The following is a 22967-nucleotide window of genomic DNA, read 5'->3' on the forward strand; positions in this document are numbered from 1 at the left end:
AAAAGCCGATAGATCTTTTTTAAAAGACTGCAAAACATAGACCAGTCTTCCTTGCCTAATAAGAAAATTTAAAGTGAAATAAAACTAACTGTGATATAGAGAAATGATAGGCAAATTAAGAAAAGACATTTTCAGCTTTGGGTTGGATCATTAACCAATCACATTTGATTTCCAGTCAAATCAAAAAGACTCATAAAATTTCCTACAAAAGCCACAGATCATAAAAATTATGAAACTAAAATATATATATATAAATGAATCATAATTTCTGGTATGTGATTTTTACCATTATCAACTAAGTAATGGATAGATAAAATATTAGAAGCCCAAGTAATAAACAATCAAATATAATTACTTGCATGTAACTACTTTTATATTTGCCTAAATAGCATAACTGCTCCTAGGCAATGTGGTTATTCATTTTCTCTTTTATATATATATATATGTATATATATATATATATACATATATATATATGTATATATATATATATATACATATATATATATGTATATATATATATACATATATATATATAAAAAACATATATATTATCTAAAAACAGTTACTAATACAACACAACTCATTTTTTTGTTTAGATACTTGACATTTTATTTGTTCTTTCTACGATTGTTTAGAGTAAAAGATATGCACAGAAAAACTCACATGTATTTCAAATTGCTGGAAGGAGATTTATATTGGGTGGTCAATTATCTTTGTTGGAGCTGGGGTAAAGAAAATCCATGGGGAGAGGCAACCACCAATGTCACAATCTCACTCATTTCTATTATGAAATTTGGAATGGTTTCCATTCAACAATATGGCAATGTTTTGATCAGTCTCAAACAAATTTTATTTTATCTGGGGAAATAATATTTATACACATTAAACAATTAGAAGACAATTAAGTATTAAACTTCATGGTGCTGTTTTTGGAGCAAGAAGGTCTGTGTTTTAATCTTAACTTTTCAAATGTTTGTATAGTATTTCACAGCCTCTGTGGCCCTCAGTTTCCTCATCTGTAAAATGGGAACTGTAATAATTATACTCAAGATTTACTTCACATAGTATGATTGAGCATCTCATTATCATCCTTATCACTGCTTCTAGATATAATAAGTTCAAGAAAGGGAGATATCTGTAGTTTGAAGTAGTAAAGAAGGGCTTCTTGGAGGAAGTGAGACATAAGTTTAGTCTTAAAGAATTATAGTTTTGTTAAGCAAAAAAGGGAAAAGTCAGGTTCAATGGCATCAGCAAGAAAGCAGAAAAGGATATAGTAAGGTAGACAATAAATAGTCTTACCTGAATAATTTGAGAAAAATGTGCCTGCTTGAATATAGAAATGAATTTTGATAAATACTTTGAAAATAGTTCATCAAGATGGCACTATAGATAGAATGTTGGATCTGTCAAGAGTTCAAATCTGACCTTACCTATACTAGTTGTGTGAACCTGAGCAAATCATTTAATCCTGTTTGCCTCAGTTTCTCATCTGTAAAATGAGCTGGGGAAGGAAATGACAAACCATTCTACAAGAAAACCCTGAATGAAGTCAAAGAATCAGCACTGAAAACAACTGAAGAATAACATTAAATGTATTGAAAAACAGGCCAAGAAATTTGAACTTTATGAAATGGACAATAGAGTGGAGGAATGACATAATTAAAGTGGTGTTTAATGAAGTTGTCTTCTTCCATATGCAGGACTGGTGGGAGATGGATGATCCAGATGATGGAAATTAAAGATGCCAGGAGGAATATCAACAATCTCAGATATGCAGATATTACCACTCTAATGGCAGAAAAAAGAATAAAGAAGCTTCTTGATGAGGATTAAAGAAGAGAGTGTAAAAACCTGGCTTGAAGTTTAGCTAGAGAACTGGCAAGGTAAGTGCCATTCCCAGGGTTATAAGGTTAGTTTTTGTGTTATAGACAGGACTTGAAACAAAGAATTAAGAAGAAAGGAAAAAAATATAAATTATTTTACTCAGGGGAGGGATCTTGTTCTGTGACACAATGTAAAGAGAAATGACTCTCAAGTCTTGCTCCTAGGATCAAATTCCATACCTCACATTTAAAAACTGTTTGGCTTTGGGCAAAGACACTTAAAACTCAATGTCTTTGAGTATCATTTTCCTTATCTATAAAATGATGTAGCTAAACTAGATGACTGCTGAAGTTTGTCCCAGTTCTAGAACTATGACGTTTTTAATGCCTAAGTAGTGCCAATGAAAGGAAGGACTTGCCAGTCAGTTACATATTCCACTTATCAGAGAGCACATATTTTGTATTGTTCAGATTTTCCCATTATCTACATTTGCCAGTGTCAACTGAAGTCATAGAGAATCAATTTAAACAAAACTATGATTCATTCAGCTTACGTAAGCATCTTTTCCATAGAGAACTGAGATATGGGGAACTTATTTTATAAAATATTATAAAAATTATGGAAAAATAAGTTTCTATTTACAGTTATTGGGCATCTCTAATTTTGAAATATGAATGATCATTCTGTGGGACTTCAATGTTTGAAATCACAAAGTCCAGTTAGATTTTGTCTTAAAAATGTCACTAAAATACAGTTTATCAATATACATTAAGATTACTAAAGAAAAAAGCCTTTTAATTTCCATATGTGTAAATACAAGAGAACAAAGTGAATTAAATAACAATCCAGGTCTACTAGGAATTTGTTTTCTAAGACAGGTGAAACTGATTTTCAAAAAATGAAACAGAAGTCAGGAGTCTTGAGTTCTAGAATTTAATCTTCCATTCACTAGTTGAGTAACCTTGAACAAATCACAAAACATTTTGGCCTCAATTTCATTATCTATACAATGAAGGCATTAGATTAGAAGACAGTATAATTTCTATCTTGACCAACTAACATTTGGTAATTATAGTTAGGACAAGATTGGGAAGAGTTATTCCATAGAAAGATCAGAAAACCTAAAGTCAAGAGAACTGAGTTCAAGTCCAGATTCTTAACAGTTTCTAGTTATATATTCACAGTAAAGACATTCAGTCTCCCTAAGCCTCAAATTTTTCTCAGATGTGAATAACTACAAAGGATTATTATGAGGAAAATTCTCTGTGGCCTGTAGGGCAAACTAGAAATAGTTTAGTTCATTCTGTAATGTAAAGATAATTGAGACTTCTGGGTCAAAATCAAGGGTATTTATAAGTAAAAAAATACAAATTCACAAACTCAGACAATATTGTGTGTTCATTTAAATTTACGCTACCCATGTATCATTTACCCTACAAAGACAAGACACTATATATGCCTTATAAATGATTTGATCAACAACTCAGTCAGTGTTGCAGTTAAAGTATTTAATTTTCTGTTAATAAATAATAAGTTTTCAAGTGTTTTTGTCCTTTTTTGGCTATATTTTCTTACGTATTTTTCATATGACAAAGGGATTCAAAAAAATTCCATGCTTTTTTTCCCTGGAAGATTACTTTATTCCATCCTTTCCTGGTAGTTCACTCTTAAATTATTAATTGTTTAGTTTTGACATATTTTCCCGTAATTATATATGTACATGGTATCTCTGTCAATACATAGTATACTCTTTGAAGGCACTAAAAGAAGACATTTCATTTTTGCCTCTGTAATCTTCAGTACCTAGCACATAGAGCTTAATAAATGTCTGTTGATTGACTAATTGATTTAAACTGGTTCCAAAATATATGAGGTGCTGTGTACAAACTTTATTTTCTTATGATCAATGGAGAATGACATTTCTATGAAACAGTCTGGGGAAAATATTGCCAAGTATATGATAATGCCTAGATACACAAAAACCAGTAAATTGTTGAATCATCACATCGGAACTGGAACAGACATCAGAAGTTATTTCCTCCGACTTTCCAATGCATAAATGTTTTCAACATCATCAAAAACTGGCCATGCTTTGAATACATTCACTAATTAGGTAGTTCCAATTATGAGTAAGTTCTAATACTGAGCACAAATATATATTGATATAATAATTGATTCTATTTGGTTCTCTTAGTTGTCTTCTTTGGGGACAAGCAAAATAAACATAAGCTCTTCTTCAGGTGACAAATTACATGACATTCATGCCTCTACCCCGTCAAAACAATTCTTTATTAGAGATTCTTGATATAAACACTGTTTCCCATCTTTCTAGTTCCTTCTAATCTTGTTGGCAATGGTTTTGTTTTGAACGTATCACTTTAGCTTTCTTGACTAAGGTGTATGATTGGAATGATTTTTAAAATTCCATCTAATGTTAACTACTATGATTCTATTATTTTGTCATCCATCATATTAATTCTTCTTTCCAGCTTTAAGGCCAGAAAATTGGAAAATCATGTCCTTTATGCCTTCATTAGAGACAGTGATAACAGTTTAACAGAAAAGGGTCTTGTATATGGAATGATACTAAAGACCTTCCTCAAGAATGGCATTAAACCATTAATCAGCACTAGTATCCATTTGCTTCGTCACTTCTAAATGCAGGTAATTGAACTGTTATCTATCTCGTGATTCTTTATTATGAATACAATGTTATTGAGTGATTTATCTTGCTGAAATTTAGTTTTCATAATAAATCTGTGATATTTCACTGATCTAGAAGTCTAGTAACTGTCCAAAAATAGAATGTGAATTTAATCTGGTGCGATTTGTTTTATTTATTGAATTTGTCCTGGCTCAGAGTGATTGCCACTATCCTTTCTAACAGAGCAAAAATGATCATTGTCCAAATTTTCTTCTGAAATTTAACTGTTGTTTTTCTCAGAATCTTGCTTGTTTATAGTTGGCAGAATTCATATTCTTCCTTTGGAAAATCAGAACAAATGCCTCTCTCCAGTCTTCTAGTACTTCGTTCATTCTCCACAAATAATCAGACAATCAATATTGGTTTAAAATTAACATCTACAAGTTTTTGCTGTATCCTGAGAAAAAAATTCATCTAATTTAAACTAATTAGAGTAGTTAAGTGCCCTCTCATTACATCTTATACTGAACCTTTTTAATATTTTGATTTTATCTTTGCAGTCTGAAAATAATTTTTCATAATAATGAAAAGCAGAGCAAATAATGGATCTAAAAGTTATTTTCTACAATCTATTAACATACATTTATCCTAAGTAGTCTTTTGTTATCAGGTATATGTGCATAAGACTCAACTTGTATAGAAATTAGCTGTCCGTATACTATTTAAAAAAATGATGGCATGCTTTTATATTCATCCTTAGGATGTCATTGTTTCTGTCTTTTATACAAGTCTTTTTAAAATCTGCTAAACTACAGCAGCTAGATGGTACAGTAGATAGAGCACAAACCCTGGAGTCAAAAGGACCTGAATTCAAATTTGGTCTTAGACACTTACTAGTAATGTGACCCTAGGCAACCTAACCCTGATTGCTTTCCCCCAAAATAAAATATGATGAGTTCATCAGTAAGCTACCTATCAAGTCACATAACTCTTTTTAGACCATTATTTCTTCCCAAGACTATAGAATCGTAGTTTAGTATTAGAAGAGACTTTTGTTAGGTGCATGTCCTTCATTTTACAAATGAGGAAATTGACTCTGAAGAAGCTAAGCAATTTACCCAAGGTCATACAGGTAGTAAACAGTGGAGCTAAGATTTTCACAAGGTCACCTGATTCCAAATCTAGCTTTCTTTTTACTCTGCTGTGCTTCCCCACTTTGGTGGGGAATTCGATGATTGACTTTGTCATAAGAATTTATTTCTTATAAACCTCCCATTTCTCTTGAGTAACTTCTTTTAAAATTCTTAGTCCTTCATCCTTAGTCAAATGTTCTCTGAATATTTTTTGTAACTTATTATCATGGAGTATAGGCTACACAACAAGATAAGTAAAGCAATGCCTTCTGACTTTAAAATAATTTTCTTTTTTTTAAATTTATTTTTATTAAAGATATTATTTGAGTTTTACTATTCCCCCCCAATCTTACTTCACTCCCCCCACCCCCCCACGGAAAGCACTCTGTCAGTCTTTACTTTGTTTCCATGTTGTACCTTGATCCAAATTGGGTGTGATGAGAGAGAAATCATATCCTTAAAGAGAAGAGAAGTCTTAGAGGTAACAAGATCAGACAATAAGATATCTGTTTTTTCTAAATTAAAGGGAATAGTCCTTGCACTTTGTTCAAACTCCACAGCTCCTTATCTGGATACAGATGGCACTCTCCTTTGCAGACAGCCCAAAATTGTTCCCGATTGTTTGATGGAATGAGTGAGTCCTTCACGGTTGATCATCACTCCCATATTTCTGTTAGGGTATAAAGTGTTTTTCTGGTTCTGCTCATCTCACTCAGCATCAGTTCATGCAAATCCCTCCAGGCTTCCCTGAAATCCTGTCCCTCCTGGTTTCTAATAGAACAATAGTGTTACATGACATACATATACCACAGTTTGCTAAGCCATCCCCAATTGAAGGACATTTACTTGATTTCCATTTCTTTGCCACCACAAACAGGGCTGCTATAAATATTTTTGTACATGTAATGTTTTTACCGGGTCAAAGGGTATGCACATTTTTGTTGCCCTTTGGGCATAGTTCCAAATAGCTCTCCAGAAGGGTTGGATGAGTTCACAGCTCCACCAACAGTGTAATATTGTCCCAGATTTCCCACAACCCTTCCAACAATGATCATTATCCTTCCTGGTCATATTGGCCAATCTGAGAGGTGTGAGGTGGTACCTCAGAGAAGCTTTAATTTGCATTTCTTTAATAATTAATGATTTAGAGCATTTTTTTTTCATATGGCTATGAATTGCTTTGATCTCTTCATCTGTAAATTGCCTTTGCATATCCTTTGACCATTTGTCAATTGGGGAATGGCTTTTTGTTTTAAAAATATGACTCAGTTCTCTGTTTATGTTAGAAATGAGTCCTTTGTCAGAATCATTAGTTGTAAAGATTGTTTCCCAATTTACTACATTTCTTTTGATCTTGGTTACAGTGGTTTTAGCTGTGCAAAAGTTTTTTAATTTAATGTAATCAAAATCATCTAATTGGTTTTTGGTGATGTTCTCCAATTCTTCCTTAGTCATAAACTGCTCCCCTTTCCATAGATTTGACAGGTAGACTAGTCCTTGATCTTCTAATTTGCTTATAGTATTGTTTTTTATGTCTATGTCCTGTAACCATTTGGATCTTATCTTGGTAAAGGGTGTGAGGTGTTGGTCTAATCTAAGTTTCTTTCATACTAACTTCCAATTATCCCAGCAATTTTTATCAAAGAGTGTGTTTTTATCCCAATGGCTGGACTCTTTGGGTTTATCAGACAGCAGATTACTATAATCATCTCCTGCTTTTACACCTAGTCTATTCCACTGGTCCACCAATCTATTTCTTAGCCAATACCAAACAGTTTTGATGATTGATACGTTATAATATAATTTTAGATCAGGTAGGGCTAAGCCACCTTCTTTTGCACTTTTTTTCATTAAGCTCCTTGAAATTCTTGACTTTATTTATCCATATGAATTTACTTACAATTTATTCTAACTCGTTAAAGTAATTTTTTGGAATTTTGATTGGTAGGGTACTAAACAGATAGTTTAGTTTTGGTAGAATTATCATTTTTATTATATTAGCTCTACCTATCCATGAGCACTTGATATTTGACCAGTTATTTAAATCTGATTTAATTTGTGTGAGAAGTGTTTTATTATTGTTTTCAAAAAGATTCTGAGTCTGTCTTGGGAAATAGACTCCCAAATATTTTATATTGTCTGAGGTTACTTTGAATGGGATTTCTCTTTCTAGCTTTTCCTGCTGTTTCTTGCTAGACATATATAGAATAGTTGAGGATTTATGAGGTAAACCCTCATTTAAAATAATTTTATAAGAAGATTTCTGCTGCAAAGCAGAAATCTTTTACTATGACTATATTGTGGTTCCATTAAAATTTTGTCATCTGTGTTACTAACATGTCATACATTTCTTTTTTTTTAACTAAGTAGTTGCCAGCTTCACTTCTGCTTCAAGTTTAGTTTTGCTTCCCCAAAACATTATTCACTTTGCTTTTCCTTTCACATTCATGTATTTCTAGTGAATATTTTTCTTGATCCTCCAATAAGGAGTTATTGCAGTAACTTGTGGTACTGCAGAGATGACTCTGGATTCCAAAAATTTGTGCTAGCACAGCCTAAGCTACAAAAGATCCTACCAAACTGAAAATGTTTTGAGTATGGATTTAGATGAATTTGTTGAATACAATAATTCTTGATGATCATTATCTAAGTTGTATAAGCATTGTGATACACATGAGTAATATAAGTACCCATCCTAGTGAAATCTCAGAGTTCTAAAATCCTCATCTAGAATACTGACATAATTCTACTTAATCCTTTCTACCTTTTATAGGCTTCTATTTCTTTGAACAAGATATATTTTGTATCATCTTATTCTAATCAAAAGTTTTATTCCATGATATTCCAGGAACTATGAGGTCTTATTTATCTCTCCACATTAAAATTTTATTTTTTTAATCAATTTCCCCACATTAACCTGTTCTGATCATTGTTAAAAGACATCTGAGGGCTGGAAACTCTTTTGTACCTTCTTCCTAAATATTGCCTCTTTTAGTAAACAGTGATGAGCAGCCATAGGCAATTGCTGAGAAAGCAATGTACCCCAAAGTTGCCTTCCTAGAAGTAGATTGGGACTATTGTTATAAGTACAACTGAGCACATAAAAACACATATCATAATGTGGTGGCAAAAGTTCTCCATGACAAAATTATTCTAAACCTGATTCAGTGAGCTGGTTAGACATGAGGGAGAAGGATATTCTCTATTTTAAATTTAATTTAACTTTTTTTTTCAATTGACAGAATTCTCTCTCTGGCAAACCACTCCTTTTCTTATTGAGAAAAGGAGAAGAATACAGCCTTGTAACAAATATACAGAGTCAAGCAGAAAAAAAAAAAAACTTTTCCCCAAATGTACTAAAGATACATGTTTTAATATGTTTCCTGAATCTATCACCTTTGTATTAGAAGGTGCTTAACATGTTTTATTGTTAATTCTCTGGAATTATGATTGGTTGTTATGTTGATCAGAGTTTTTAATCCTTCAAAATCAAATGAGAAAATCTTCACAATGTTTTTGTAGAAATTGTTTGCCTGTCTATGGTTACTTCTTTCTACTTCATTTGCTCAACATTTCCCAGATTTCTCTGAAACTATCTCCATAAGATCTTAAATTTTGATAATAGTCCATTTTTTTTCTCCTTGTAATAATTTGGTCAGTCATTCCTCAATTTACAAACATCCCATTAGTTTCCAGTTCTGTGCAATCACAAAAACAACCTATATAAGTATTATATATATATATATATATATATATATATATATATACATATACATATATATATATATGTAAATTCTTTTCCTTTCTTTGGTTATATAACTATAAGTGATACTTCTGTTTCAAAGGGTGTGCACAGTTTAGAAACATGGTGATCATAGTACCAATTACTTTCCAGAAGGTTGCATTAATTCACAGCACTATCAACAGTACATGAATGTTCCTGTTTTGCCAAATCCTTGCAATATTTGTCAGTTTTCCTGTTTTTGTCTGCTTTACCAATCAGATGGGTGTAAGCTGAAATATCATAGTTCTTTTAATTTGTATTTCTCTGTTATTGATTTAAAGCATTTTTATGACTATTCATAGTTTGAATTTCTTCCCTTGAAAATTGCTTTTTTCATATCCTTGATTATTTATCAATTTGGATATTTCATATTTTTGTCAATTTGAATCAATTCCCTTCATTTTTCTTTCAGTATATTTTAGAAATTAAATGTTTGGTCAGAGAAAACTGCAGTGTGTAGAAGTCATAGAATGGGGATAGATCTATAGAAATAGCATCATTCCAGTATTTTATTGTATTTGGGATCTAATTAATCTTAGTATTGCTTATAATTATATAGATAACTAACCATCCATGTCAGTCATTCCCATGTAATTGTCATCCAATTCTTCTAATCGTTTTGCAACCTATTTTGGCATCCTCCAAGTTTATGCCAATGGAACCAAAATTCTGAAAGAACTGAATCAAATCATAGAAACATAGTACTAGAGTTGAAGAAACCCCAGAGGCCATTTGATATATCCCCATAATTTTACAGATAAAAACAACTGAGGACCAGAGAAGTCAATCTGCCCAGGGTCACAAAACTGGCAAGCATCCAACATGGAATTTGAACCTATGTCTTCTTGATTCCAGAGCCTATACTCTTTCCTATTCTACATTGCAAAGGTAGATTGTACCTCATGGTCAAGAATAATTCTTTTTTTTCAAGTTTTCAACTTCAATTCTATCCCTCCTTTTCTCTCTCTCCCTTGAGATGGTAAGCAATAAAATGTAGGTTATACATGTACAATTGCATAAAACTTTTCATATTAGTCATTTTGTACTAAAGATGAATAATTGAAAAAATGAAAGAAAGAATATGAAAAATACCATACTTCAGTCTGTATTCAATCAATATCAGTTCTTTCTATGAAGGCAGATAATATGCTTTATCATTTGTCCTTTGGGCTTGTCTTTGACCACTATATTGCTAAGAATAACTAAGTCATTCATAGTTCCTCATCAAACAATTCTGCTGTTGTGTCCAATACTCTCCTAGTTTTGTACACTTTCTCTTTCATCAGTTCATGTAAGTCTTTCCAGGTTTATCTAAAAATCATCCTACTAGTCAATTCCTATATTACAATAATATTCCATTATAATAATAAACCATGGCTTGTTTAGCCATTTGCCAATTGATGGGCATCACTTTGAATTCTTAGCCACCACAAAAAGAAGTGCTATAAATATTTTTGTTCAAATAGGTCCTTTTTCTTTTTAGATATGTGTTTTGGGATATGAATCTAGCAAAGGTATTGCTGAATGAAAGAATAAGCATAATTTTATAGTCCTTGGGGCATTGTTACAAATTGCTCTACAGAATGGTTTGTACAACTCCACCAAGAGTGTATTAATGTCCCAATTTTCCACATCCCCTCCAACAGTCAAAATTTTCCTGTTTTGTCAAATGAACCACCATTAACACATCATTTTTCGTGTGAGGTGGTAGCCCAGAGTTATTTTAACTTGCATTTTTCTGATCGATAGTGATTTAGAGCATTTTTAATATGGTTGAGATAGCATTGATTGCCGAGAACAATTCTATTAAGGGCAGAGAGACTTCTCACCAGCAGATTAATTTATAAGAGATTGATTCTTTAACTTTAGCAAGCCCTGAAACAAAGGAAAAATAATAGGGGAAAATAGAATTCTAAAACAATAAAATGAAATAATTTACAAGCTTAAAATATTATAAAAAGATAAAATAAATTATAATAGAACAATGCACTATAGTCTTCTCTAGAAAAGCAATAGGGGAACATAGATGAGAAATACCAGATGACAAGGTTGTAATCTGCATCACAAGAGATGGTACTCAGAGATCCATATTAAAGTAATTATTGTAACCAGAACTCTATTAAAAAGTTACTGGTTCTAGTCAGTGCAAGCTACATTTATGGGGACCAAGTCCTGGGAAACTATGTTATATGTGATGTGTATATGGGTATATATATATATATATATATATATATATATATATATATATACACATGTACATGCATAGATGTGTATGTATACCTATCTATATATGTATATATATATATATATATATATATATATATATATATATGTATAATTTCTTGAGAGCTCTTAATTAAAAAAATGGTAGGATTGTAGTTGGTCAAACCTTGATCGGGGAAAATAAAAATTTTATTCCAACCCCCAGAGAAAAATTTTTATGGTTGAGTTCAAAGTATATATTTATTGCTTTGATCATAAACTGACTGGGGTAATAAAGGAGAGGCAGCTGTAATAATTTAGCTACAGACACAGGAATGAAACATTCAAAGTTATCTGGCTACATTTCTGTTTAATCAGAATTTGACTCCTACCCAAGTAATTACCATCAGTGGAGGAAAGGAGATGACATGGGCAGTAGAAATGATAACAATGTCAGCTGGCATTTGAGAATCATTCTGATGCACAGAATACGATCAGAAATCTTCATAAGAAAATTTGGTTAGTATTAATTGTTGTGGTCATAGGACTGAATCATGTCACCTACAAATTGATATTTGAGATGTAGTAACTTCAGGATTCAATGGATTTAATGATGGGACTAATGAGATCAAGGTGGTTGAACTTTTATTTTTCTGTGAGTCAGTCAGCATCATTCCATCCCATGGTAATAGACATTTTCATTAAACCTCTCCACTTGTTTTCTTGTAAACCTTCTTATGGTTGCAATAAGAAGTATATATAAGAGTATGTGAGTAAAACAGATTATCTTAGTGAACTTGAATGCTTTGCTACCTGAATTATTTGGGGTAATGCCCACATCATTGAGATCATTGATTCATTGACATATAGAAGCAATATTAAATTTTTGCAAGGCTGTCCTTTTAATATTTCTATACTTCAGGCTCAGGATCTATTCTCTTTAATATCAGAGATTTCAAACCCTCTCTGGATTAATAGAAAGCCTTTAAGAGTTACTGTACTAACAAATTTAATTACCCTTGACTGAGCTGATGATAAGATTCTCTGAATCTAGTTAGGCTTGTTACTGTTCAATTGTATCGGTTGTATCCGAGTCTTCCTTACACTATTTGGAGTTTTCTTGAGAAAAGTATTATTAGAATGGTTTTACATTTCCTTCTCCAGTTTATTTTGCAGATGTGAGAACTAAGACAAACTTTTTTATAGCAAAAAAATAATAAAACCTTCATATAGGAGCCCAGTGACTATGTTCCTATCTGGTGACAGGATAGATAGAGCTCAGGCTCTTGAATCAAGAAGACTTCACAAGTTCAAAACTGACCTCAGACACTTCCTAGATGTGTGACTGGGCAAGTCAGTTAACCCTATTTACTTCAGTTGGCTCATCTGTAAAATGAGCTGGAGAAGGAAATGACAGACCACTTTTGTATTTTTGTCAAGAAAATTTCAAATGGGGTTACAAGAGTCAGTCAAGACTCAATAAAAAGAAATGATAATAGAGAAATGAAGTACCTGGCTCCAACACTTCTTTCTATTACCAAGAAGTCTGACAAAACACCTTTTAATTTCAAAATGTTTCTTTCTGTTCACAGTGATGCTGCAGCCTCCTTTCAAATAAAATGAAATCTGTCACAGCTTCTGGGAACAACACTTTAAAAAACCACTTGAGAAATAATCAGACATTAGTAGGAAATGAAACAGCTGTCTATTACATACAGACCATCAAAATGAAAGAAATGAAGGAGATGATGGTCATCACAGTCATGCAGTCTTCATTTTGGTCATGTTCAGTGAGAAAGGGGAATGTGTTCAAAAGTGGAAGGAAGCATCATGTTGCCAGGCGATGAACAAAAACCGAGATTTTTTTATTAAAAGTAAAGATAGAGGCAGTATTCCTACCATACTACAGAGAAAATAGATCCAAATGCCTTTTTAACCAGAAGTAGAGTTTAATAAGACTGCAGGAAAGCATCTCAATTTTGGAATTACAAGGGGTAAAGAAACAATGAATCCTTTTGAACTCAGGTGAAATATTTGGTCCACAGAACCAAAGGAACCAGGTGGAATTCCACTTTGGGTTCAAGCTTCAATCTAACAGAAAATGTGTGTGTGTGTGTGTGTGTGTGTGTGTGTGTGTGTGTGTGTGTGTATGAATTGTGTGTGTGCATATTTGTGTGTATGAATTGTGTGTGTGTGCATGTTTGTATGAATGAATTGTGTGTGTGTATTTTTGTGAATTCTATTTGTATTTATATAATTTTCACTGAAGATAGAATGGTTCATACTGTTTCTCTAAAAATACTAATATCATTTTCATAATCAATAAAAGCAATAATAATAAAATACATAATACACTAGACATTTATATAGTTCTTTGTACTTTTTTGAGGCAATTTTACATTTAAACAATCGTAGAACATAGGCAGGGTAGGATACTACTCTTCTATATATCCAACTTTCACTCTCTATACACATAAGAACAATTAGCAATATAATGATAAACAACTGTAACTGTAGTAATTTTAACACCAAAAATAATCAAATGAAAATTTTTTTCAATGACTTCTTTGTTTTCCATATGCAGTATAAAAACTAGCATAAACAGTGGAAAGCTCACTGGCCTACAATGAAAGAAGAGACAATGAATGTGATTTGCTAAGAAAATCCAGTACCACTTACCCAACCTAATACATTATTTTCTGTTATGGTTTCTACAATTAGCCACAACAAAGCAAAAACAAGGAGGAAAAAGCAATAGGAACTACAGGAATAAATACTTTTCTTTCATGTTGTGGACTATTCTGGGGAAAGAGCTTCCATCCTAATTCCAATATATGAGAATTCATTTTATCTTTTTTTTTTTTTTTTTTTTTTTTTTGTAGTGGAGATTCTGTCTCATAGATATAGTCTAAGGAGGCACCCTAGTGGAAAGTAATGTGAAATTAGAGAGTTAGAAGATCTGGGTTCAAATACTACCTTTGTTACTCTGTGTGTGTGTGTGTGTGTGTGTGTGTGTGTGTGTGTGTGTGTGTGTGTGTGTGTGTTTCCTTGGAAAAGTCATTTAAACTCTCTAAGTCTTAGATAGATAAGATGGCTCGTAAAGTTCCGTTACATTCTAAATCTATGTTACTAGGCACTTCAGTGAGGATATCAAGATGAAGACTTAAATCTGTACTAATTCAATTACAAGGTCAGAATTACAAAAATTACAAAATTACAAAATGTCAGAAAAAAGTCAATTACAAAATGTCAGAAAAAGTGAACCAAATATTTTTGTTGTCAGTGAACTAGAGAATATGTACCATAAACCAATGGAACCAGAGCACTTATATATGAGATCCAAAATTATGAAATGCTATAAAATTGTACGGTTTTATTGTATATTGTTAAGTGGGTAAAATAGGGCTTTCATAGGTAATTTTCACCCTCTTAAACCTCATTTAAATCTACATCAAGTATAGAATTTACTCATTATCTCATACATAATTGGTGAATAGTCAAGGAAGGCATCTGTGTTGTGAGCCTATGTAACTGGGAGAATGGTGGTTCCTCAACAGTAATAGGGAATTTGGGAAGGTTTGGAGGAAAAGATGATTAGTTCATTTTGGATACATTGAGTTTTTGATATCTATAGGAAATTCAGTTTGAGATGTCTAAAGGGCATTTAGAGACCCGAAACTAGACATCAATAGAGAGAACAGAGATGGATAAGTAGATTTGGGAGCCACCACCATAAAATTATAATTGAATTCATGGGAACTGATAAGATCACCAAGCAAAATAGTATGGGGGGGGGAAGAGGGCCCAGGATAGGGTCCTTTGTGGTGTGTGACCTAGATGAAAATCAAGCAAAAGAGACTGATATAAAAGGTGGGAGAGAGAGAATAGTTTCTGCAAAATTGTTTTCCAAAGCAGGCATTTATTTAGCACTAACTATGTGTTGGAGGCTCTACATATAAAATATTTATTTTACTCTTGTAAAGAGTTATTGAATATTTTCAACTGGAATAGTTTTGATCTCTGGGCTATGTGAAAGGAATTCTAGAAGCTAAAACAAGTGATAGAGTAGTATTTATAGAAAGATAGGCTAAAAATATTAGGTATTCTAATTCTTATAAGACTGAGGGCATATGGTCAGCTTATAATATGACAAAATATGGAAGAAATCAGTATGAAATCATTCTCCACATTCTGAAACATGAGAACTAAAACATATTCACTTGTCTAAGGAGAAAAATACAAGAAAACATTATCTTAGACAACTGGTAAAAGTCTTCCACATATTACCTTAACATGGTCAGGTTCAATAGAATATTAATCTAAAAATTTTAGAAAAAATAAATTTTATTTTTTCACATTCCTAAGGGAAAATTTAGGACATTTTAGAGATATCAGAAGCCTTCCAAAGTTAATATAATTCTACAGTCTTTGAAAATGTGCCTTGGTGCAAGTGGAGACAACATAGAGATGGAAAACCATTGCTTTAATTTACATGAATTTCAAAAATATTTTCTTTGTGTTTTGTCAAAAATATAGAAAATTATTATATATTCCTTCATGCAAACCTTTTTAAAACTTTTGTTCACCATAAAACATTTACAGAAGAAAGCCTAGGTCATATTCAATTAATATTAATCATCCTTTAGGTTAATCAATTAAGACATCTCATTAACTAACCCTGAGGGGAAGCAATATGCATAATTGTTAGAGTCAGGAGAAAGTAAGTTCAAATAACACCTCTGACACATTCTAACTCTATGACCCTGGGCAAGTCACTTAATCTGTTATTCACCCAGGCAGCTATCTGAAACCATTGTTCAGAGGAAAAGTTTCCTAATCATTCTCTATCATGAAATTTCTGCCCTTTTTTCCTAGTCCTACCCTTTACAGTCAAATCAAATCAGTATAATACATCAACTCTACTTTTTTAAATACAATGTCCCAAATTCTGTGAAGTCTTTACTATTTTTTTTAAATGGGATCTATCTAGGGGTATGATACAACCTACTTGTAAGGCCTCCAGTCAGTTGTTAAATTTTCAGTGTGAGGATGAATACCTCAGAAATCTGCAGGTATTACAAATCAACTCTTTGTATATTGCTTTGTTGATTGTCTAGACTTAAAAAAGTGATGGAGAAAATGTTAATAATCAAGATTAAATTTAAATGTATAATTGGTTTTAATTTTTCTTGTGAAGAGTTGGTTGTTTAATGGATGGGAATAAGATATTTACCAAAAAATCCTAAATCAGTTATCAAAACTCGAGATTTGAGTAGTTAGAGTACAATCTCTTCTTCGAGTGTAGGATGTGGTTCATTAGGAATAGAAGACAAATGTGCTTCCTCATGATATTCGTCCCTCCTTTTTGTCATTTCAATAAGGTCAGACTCTTCATGACTGCATTTAGGGTTTTCTTGGAAGAGTTAGAAGAATGGTTTGCCATTTTCTTCGCTAGATCATTTTACAGATGAGGAACTGAGACAACTATGGTTACATGACTTTTCCAAAGACATGCAATATCTGAAGCTGGATTTGTACTCAGGAATATGAGTCTTTCTGGCTCCAGGCCCAATACTGACCAATCCCCTTTCTATTTTTTTAATAAAAGAAAGATTTTATTTATTTTGAATTTTACAATTTTCCCCCTAATCTTGTTTCCCTCTCCCACCCCCATAGAAGGCATTCTGTTAGTCTTTAAATTGTTTCCATGGTATATATTGGTCTAAGTTGAATGTGATGAGAGAGAAATCATATCCTTAAGGAAGAAAAATAAAGTATGAGAGAGAGCAAAATTACATAGTAAGATAACTTTTTTTAAAATTAAAGGTAACTATCTTGGGCTTTGTTCAATCTCCACAATTTTTTCTCTGGATAAGATGTTATTCTCCATTGCAGATACCCCAAAATCGTTCCTGATTGTTGCACTGATGGAATGAGCAAGTCCATTAAGGTTGATCATTACTCCCATGTTGCTGTTAGGGTGTAAGATGTTCTTCTGGTTTTGCTCATCTCACTCATCATCAGTTCATGCAAATCCTTTCAGGCTTCCCTGAATTTTCACCCTAGTTTCTAATAGAACGATAGTGTTCCATCATGTACATATACCACAGTTTATTAAGTTATTCCCCAATTGTTGAACATTCACTTAATTTCAAATTCTTTGCCACCAAAAACAGGGCTGCTATGAATATTTTTGTAGAAGTGATGCTTTTACCCTTTTTTCATAATCTCTTCAAGGTATAGACCCCAGTAGTGGTATTGTTGTTTCAAAGAGCATGCACATTTTTATTGCCCTTTGGGAATAATACCAAATTGCTCTCCAGAAAGGTTGAATGAGTTCACAGCTCCACCAAAAATGTATTAGTGTCCCATAATCCCTTTTCTTCTTATCATCCTTATATATTCTTTTAAAGGACTTTAGCAACTCAGTGACAGCATCTAGGAGAGTACTCTAGAAATATAAAAATGGAAAATGGACTGAGATTGTGACTTCAGAGTTACAGCAAATATATTGTCATTTTATGAAGCTTAGGGGCATTTCACAATAAAATAATAACAAAGAAGCTACTATATCGGCTACATTATCTCCTTTATGGAAAATTTCAAGTCTTTATATCCAGTCCTAATCTCCCACCTAAGCTCTAATCTTGTCTCACCAATTCCTATTTTACATTTTGAACTAGCTGTATCATAGATCTCTCTCTCTCACACACACATCCAAAACAGAACCCATTGATATAACACCACCCCGATAATGCACTTCTCCCCCATTATTTCCATACTACTGTCAATAGGACTGCTCTTACAATCTTCTGAGTTTACAAAGTGGCATCATTCTCATTCAATTCAGGTATCAATCTTTTCACCAGAATATGGTATTTCTGTCTTCATAACTTCTCTCAGGTGCATCTTTATCTCCTATCATAAGAATTTATATTTGATACTTTCTCACTGGGAGTTTAAAAATGTGTTATTAAGGGATATATGGGGTAATAGGAACAGTGTATCAAAAATGAACAATCAACCTCATAGATACATACTGGCCATATGACAAATCGTTTAGCTTCTCAGTACTCCAGAACATTTATGTACACGTGTGTGTATATTTATGTACCTAAGCACATAATATTTAGCTGACAGAAAATTCCATAAGACTTTTCTCATTAGTAGAGATGGATTGCTCAACATTCTGAGCCTGTGTGAGGGACAGAGTTGGTAAGAGCTAGAAAGTGAAGTTCTGGTCTTCCAACTTCTGGCTTAGAAAGACAAGATGTGATTCCAGGCTCTCAGCAGGTACCTAAATGGAGAGAAAGATTCTGGTTACAAGCTGACATATGGAGGAGTTGATACTGAAGTCAAGTCCCTCTTCAAAGCCTACTGTAGCACAAGAGTCTTCAGGGGATATCTATTCTGGTGAGATCTAAAACTCTCTTGTTGAATTGAGTCATTTCACTCTCAATGAGAGAGTTCACTCCCCTTTGGGTTTTGCTATTATATATTCTTAGGCTTACACTCTTTAATTTCGCTTTTGTTATTGACTTGTAAGAGGTTTGATTTTATTTTTAGCTATTTACTGTATGTGTTTATTATGGAACTTACCTTTTGAGAGAAGAATGACAAGGCTTGATTATTTAGCTTGGTATACACTTTCTCTATTAAGGGATAGTGATTGGGAGCACAGTTTGAACCTATACATTATTTCCCATAGCCTAACAATATTTAAGGACATAATTCTAGCCCAGTATATCCTCTCTCTGAGACAAAAAAGAGTAACTAGTCTCTGACTTTAAACTCTTGCTTCTCCTCCTATTAAAAATTGAAATCTCCCTTAGAGAAGGATGGGGAAAAGAAATTATTGAGTTATATATTTTTGTCTCTCTTGGATCCATATCTAAACATACCCTTATGGGCACACATAGCCTACATAGGCAAAACAACACAGTAGACATACTTCTTTACATATATATATATATATATATATATATATATGAATATAGCATATTACATATTAATTTTATTATGATATGGGTATATATATATGTATAAATGTACATATATATTTTTATAAAAGTGAAAATTAACCTCCTCTTAATGATTTTATAAACTGTATAATCTAAATATCATAATATAAAAAACATAGAGATGTCAAATGAATCATATGCAGGCCTTTAGTAATTACCCTGTTTGAGCCCGAGTTGATAATCATTAGGAAAAGAAGACTAATGAGGCTGTCCATGATATTCTCCTTTCATCATTATAATCCTTATCTACCTTTCAAGGTCTATATGAACTTTGAAACAGATAGGTCTATTAATCTAGAATGATTCTTCCTAAAAATCACATTTATTATTCCATTCCTCTGCCACAAAATCTTCAATAACTTTATTAAAAAAGTAGGAATGAGGTGAAACTTCCTACTCTTCTGTAACCTAGCACCAATCTTTTCCCCTAAGCTTACCCTACCCAACCCCAGGTCTTAATTCCCCTCTACAGTCAAACAAACCTATACCCTGTCTTCCAAGCATACCTTCTACTTTTTTCCTGTGTTCATGCTTTCCATTATGTCATTGCCCTCACATGGAATGATAACAGATTAACTCAATCACTCAGTCCCTTAGTTCTCAAACATTTATGAAATGTGCCTATGTGCTAGACACTGTGCTAAAAGCAAGGGATGTAAAGAAAGGCATAATAAGTCTATGCTTCTAAGCAACTCATGTTCAAATGGAGGGAGACAACATAGGCATACACGAGATAGATATAGAGGGGATGGATAGAAGGGTAATTTCAGAGGAAAAGAATGGATGTGGAGGGGTAGGAAGAGGACAATCAAGATGGGACTCATTGTTCAAGACAATGTTCAAATTCAAATATAACTGTATTTGAAGCTTTGAATTTACATGAAGCTTGAGTTCCCAGACCAAGGCAAACTTTGTTTGTTTTCATTTGACCTATTTTCAGTATTATTCCTATTGGTAGCCACTATACATAGAACAGTGTTTCACACATATAAAGTGTTCAACCTCTACTTTGTTAGTTAATTGTTTATTTGCTCTTTGCCTTTCTTGCTACCTTTTCCACTCAAGATCCAAATCCCTTGTCTTAAAAATAGAAACTAATCACATGTCATTTCCTTTATATCCATTTATTTTTTTATCATATTCAGTACAAAGACTGGAATGACTTAATGAAAGGATATTTGTCTCTTTGTCAAGGCACTTGAGACTATGATACCAGGGAGACTTTATTCTGGCTGTGGGGCTAAAGGTAAATCACTTCACCAATAGGCTTCATTTTTCCCTTTTGAACAATGAAGAGGGGCTTAGACTAAATCAAATGTTCTTACCTATTTTTGTGGTACAGACACTTTTGGTAGGATGTTGAAAGCTATGGACCTCCTTCTTAGAATAATGCTTTTAAATGTAGAAAGTAAAACACATAGCTTTCCAAAGAATCTAATTATATGGAAATAAAATTACAAAAAGAAAAATATCCCTGGCTAGATGAACTCTAAAGTTTCTTGCAGCTCAAAGATTTTATGATTAAATCATGTGCTGGTTACTTCAGTCATCCTGACAATCAATACTGATTTCTAACATTCTATATAAAGCCTGTTTGTCATAGCAACAGACCTCAGCAATTGCAGCTTCCACTTACTTACTATGTCAGAAACAGACGTTTTTATCCATTAAAACCACATCTAATGCCCAGATTAATAAGAAAGAAATTGGACAATTTGAGGGCAGAGTTGAAATTTTACCCTTTTTTAAAGCAGTAGAAACAATATTAGCAAAAATCATAAATTTTGATGTGTTTTCTGGGTCAGAGGGCTTAGGAGAAAAGGTGACTCTTAGGACAGAGGAGGTTAAGGGTGATTGGGTGATGTTCACTTTCCAGAACCTTGTTGCTAAATTATCATTCGTTTCTAAGAACTTCATCCATCTGTTGCCCCTCTAATAGTGTCTAGACAATTTCAATGACTTACACAATTCATTGTGCCTGAATATTTTCCTGTTTACTACAGAGTCAGCCTACAAAGGTCACTGATAAAATAATCTTTTGGAAATGCTATGGAAAACATCTCAAAAATCCAAAAAATTTAGGAGTCTCCACCAACAGTAAACTGGGATAAAATATTACAATAACTGAGCTGGCTAAATCTTATTTTTGGCAAGGTTCTGCAATGTCAGAAAACAAGAGACCAATACAGCATACTAGCAAGATGCAAACTCTCAACTATGGACAACTATGTCTTTTCATAATAAAAGCTGGATTATAAACAAACATTGATAGTACAAGGGAGTTTTTCTGCTTTTAAACTATCAGTTGAACATCTGAAGAATTTCCTGGTGCAACAGTTTTTTGCAACAGCATGATTTTTTTTTGGAATACCATATTTAATGGGGCTATGAAATACTTTTTTTCTTTTGACCAAAAGGAAAAGAAGAAAGTTTGTGCTTTTCCCCTCAGTATTGCCCTAAGTTTGGAGCTTCTGTTAGAATAGATTTACTGCAAATAAAAAATTTGGTTTTCAATGAATGTTTTCATTATGCACTTTTGTTCATATCCAGCCTCCAACAAAGTTATACTTCATTGCTTCTTTGGGACAAAGAGAAAATCAGTAGTACACACACACACACACACACACACACACACACACACACACACACACACACACTATGAAAGCTACAATTAAGCACAGATACATGAATACACACATACATATATATGCATATATATACTCACAAACTTATACTTATTCATGTATAAACACATTTATACAGATACACATATAAATTCATAGATATCTATATTCATATATATATATATATATATATATAGTCACATGCATCTATAGATATATATGTAAGACCATTCTATGCTGATTTCCACTTATTCTCTGTTTCTGCCAAGTGGATAGCATCTTCCTTCTTAAGTCCAAATCTTTCCATCATTTTCTAAATCTAAATCATCTCAGTTCCTTATTTTTCTCTGTCATAGCAATATTTCTAACTTATACTAAATAGTCTAAAATAATATTGATTAATATTGTTGACATAGTGTAGTTTCCCCATTATTTTGGCTTTAATCCCTAATATTTTGGCTTTAACTGTATCTGAGATCAAGATTTCTATTCCTGCATTTTTAACATAATAAATTCTATCCCTGATATTTATTTTGCGTTTATCTCTTATTATTTATTACATTTCCTGAAAGCAATAACACCATCTCCTCACTACTCTGCTTTACTTCTGCTTGCTACCTTACCCTCCTATTCCTTAACTTAATGCTCTTCCAAGGAGCTTTCCCTTACACACTCTTATATACCCCTCTCCAGATTTATCTACATAACCTTCTACATAGCCTCTTACTCTAT

General features: G+C 32.7%; 1 long non-coding RNA gene across 1 annotated transcript; it reads left to right on the top strand.

The window, feature by feature from the left end:
- The first annotated feature begins 1788 nt into the window (after positions 1-1788).
- On the top strand, positions 1789-10229 carry LOC141491933 (uncharacterized). Its single transcript, XR_012469806.1, has 3 exons — positions 1789-1886; positions 4317-4491; positions 10146-10229. It is a non-coding gene; the product is annotated as an uncharacterized LOC141491933 (long non-coding RNA).
- The last annotated feature ends 12738 nt before the right edge of the window (positions 10230-22967 follow it).

Source organism: Macrotis lagotis, chromosome 6 (assembly GCF_037893015.1).
Source record: "Macrotis lagotis isolate mMagLag1 chromosome 6, bilby.v1.9.chrom.fasta, whole genome shotgun sequence".
In the NCBI taxonomy this organism is placed as follows: domain Eukaryota; kingdom Metazoa; phylum Chordata; class Mammalia; order Peramelemorphia; family Peramelidae; genus Macrotis; species Macrotis lagotis.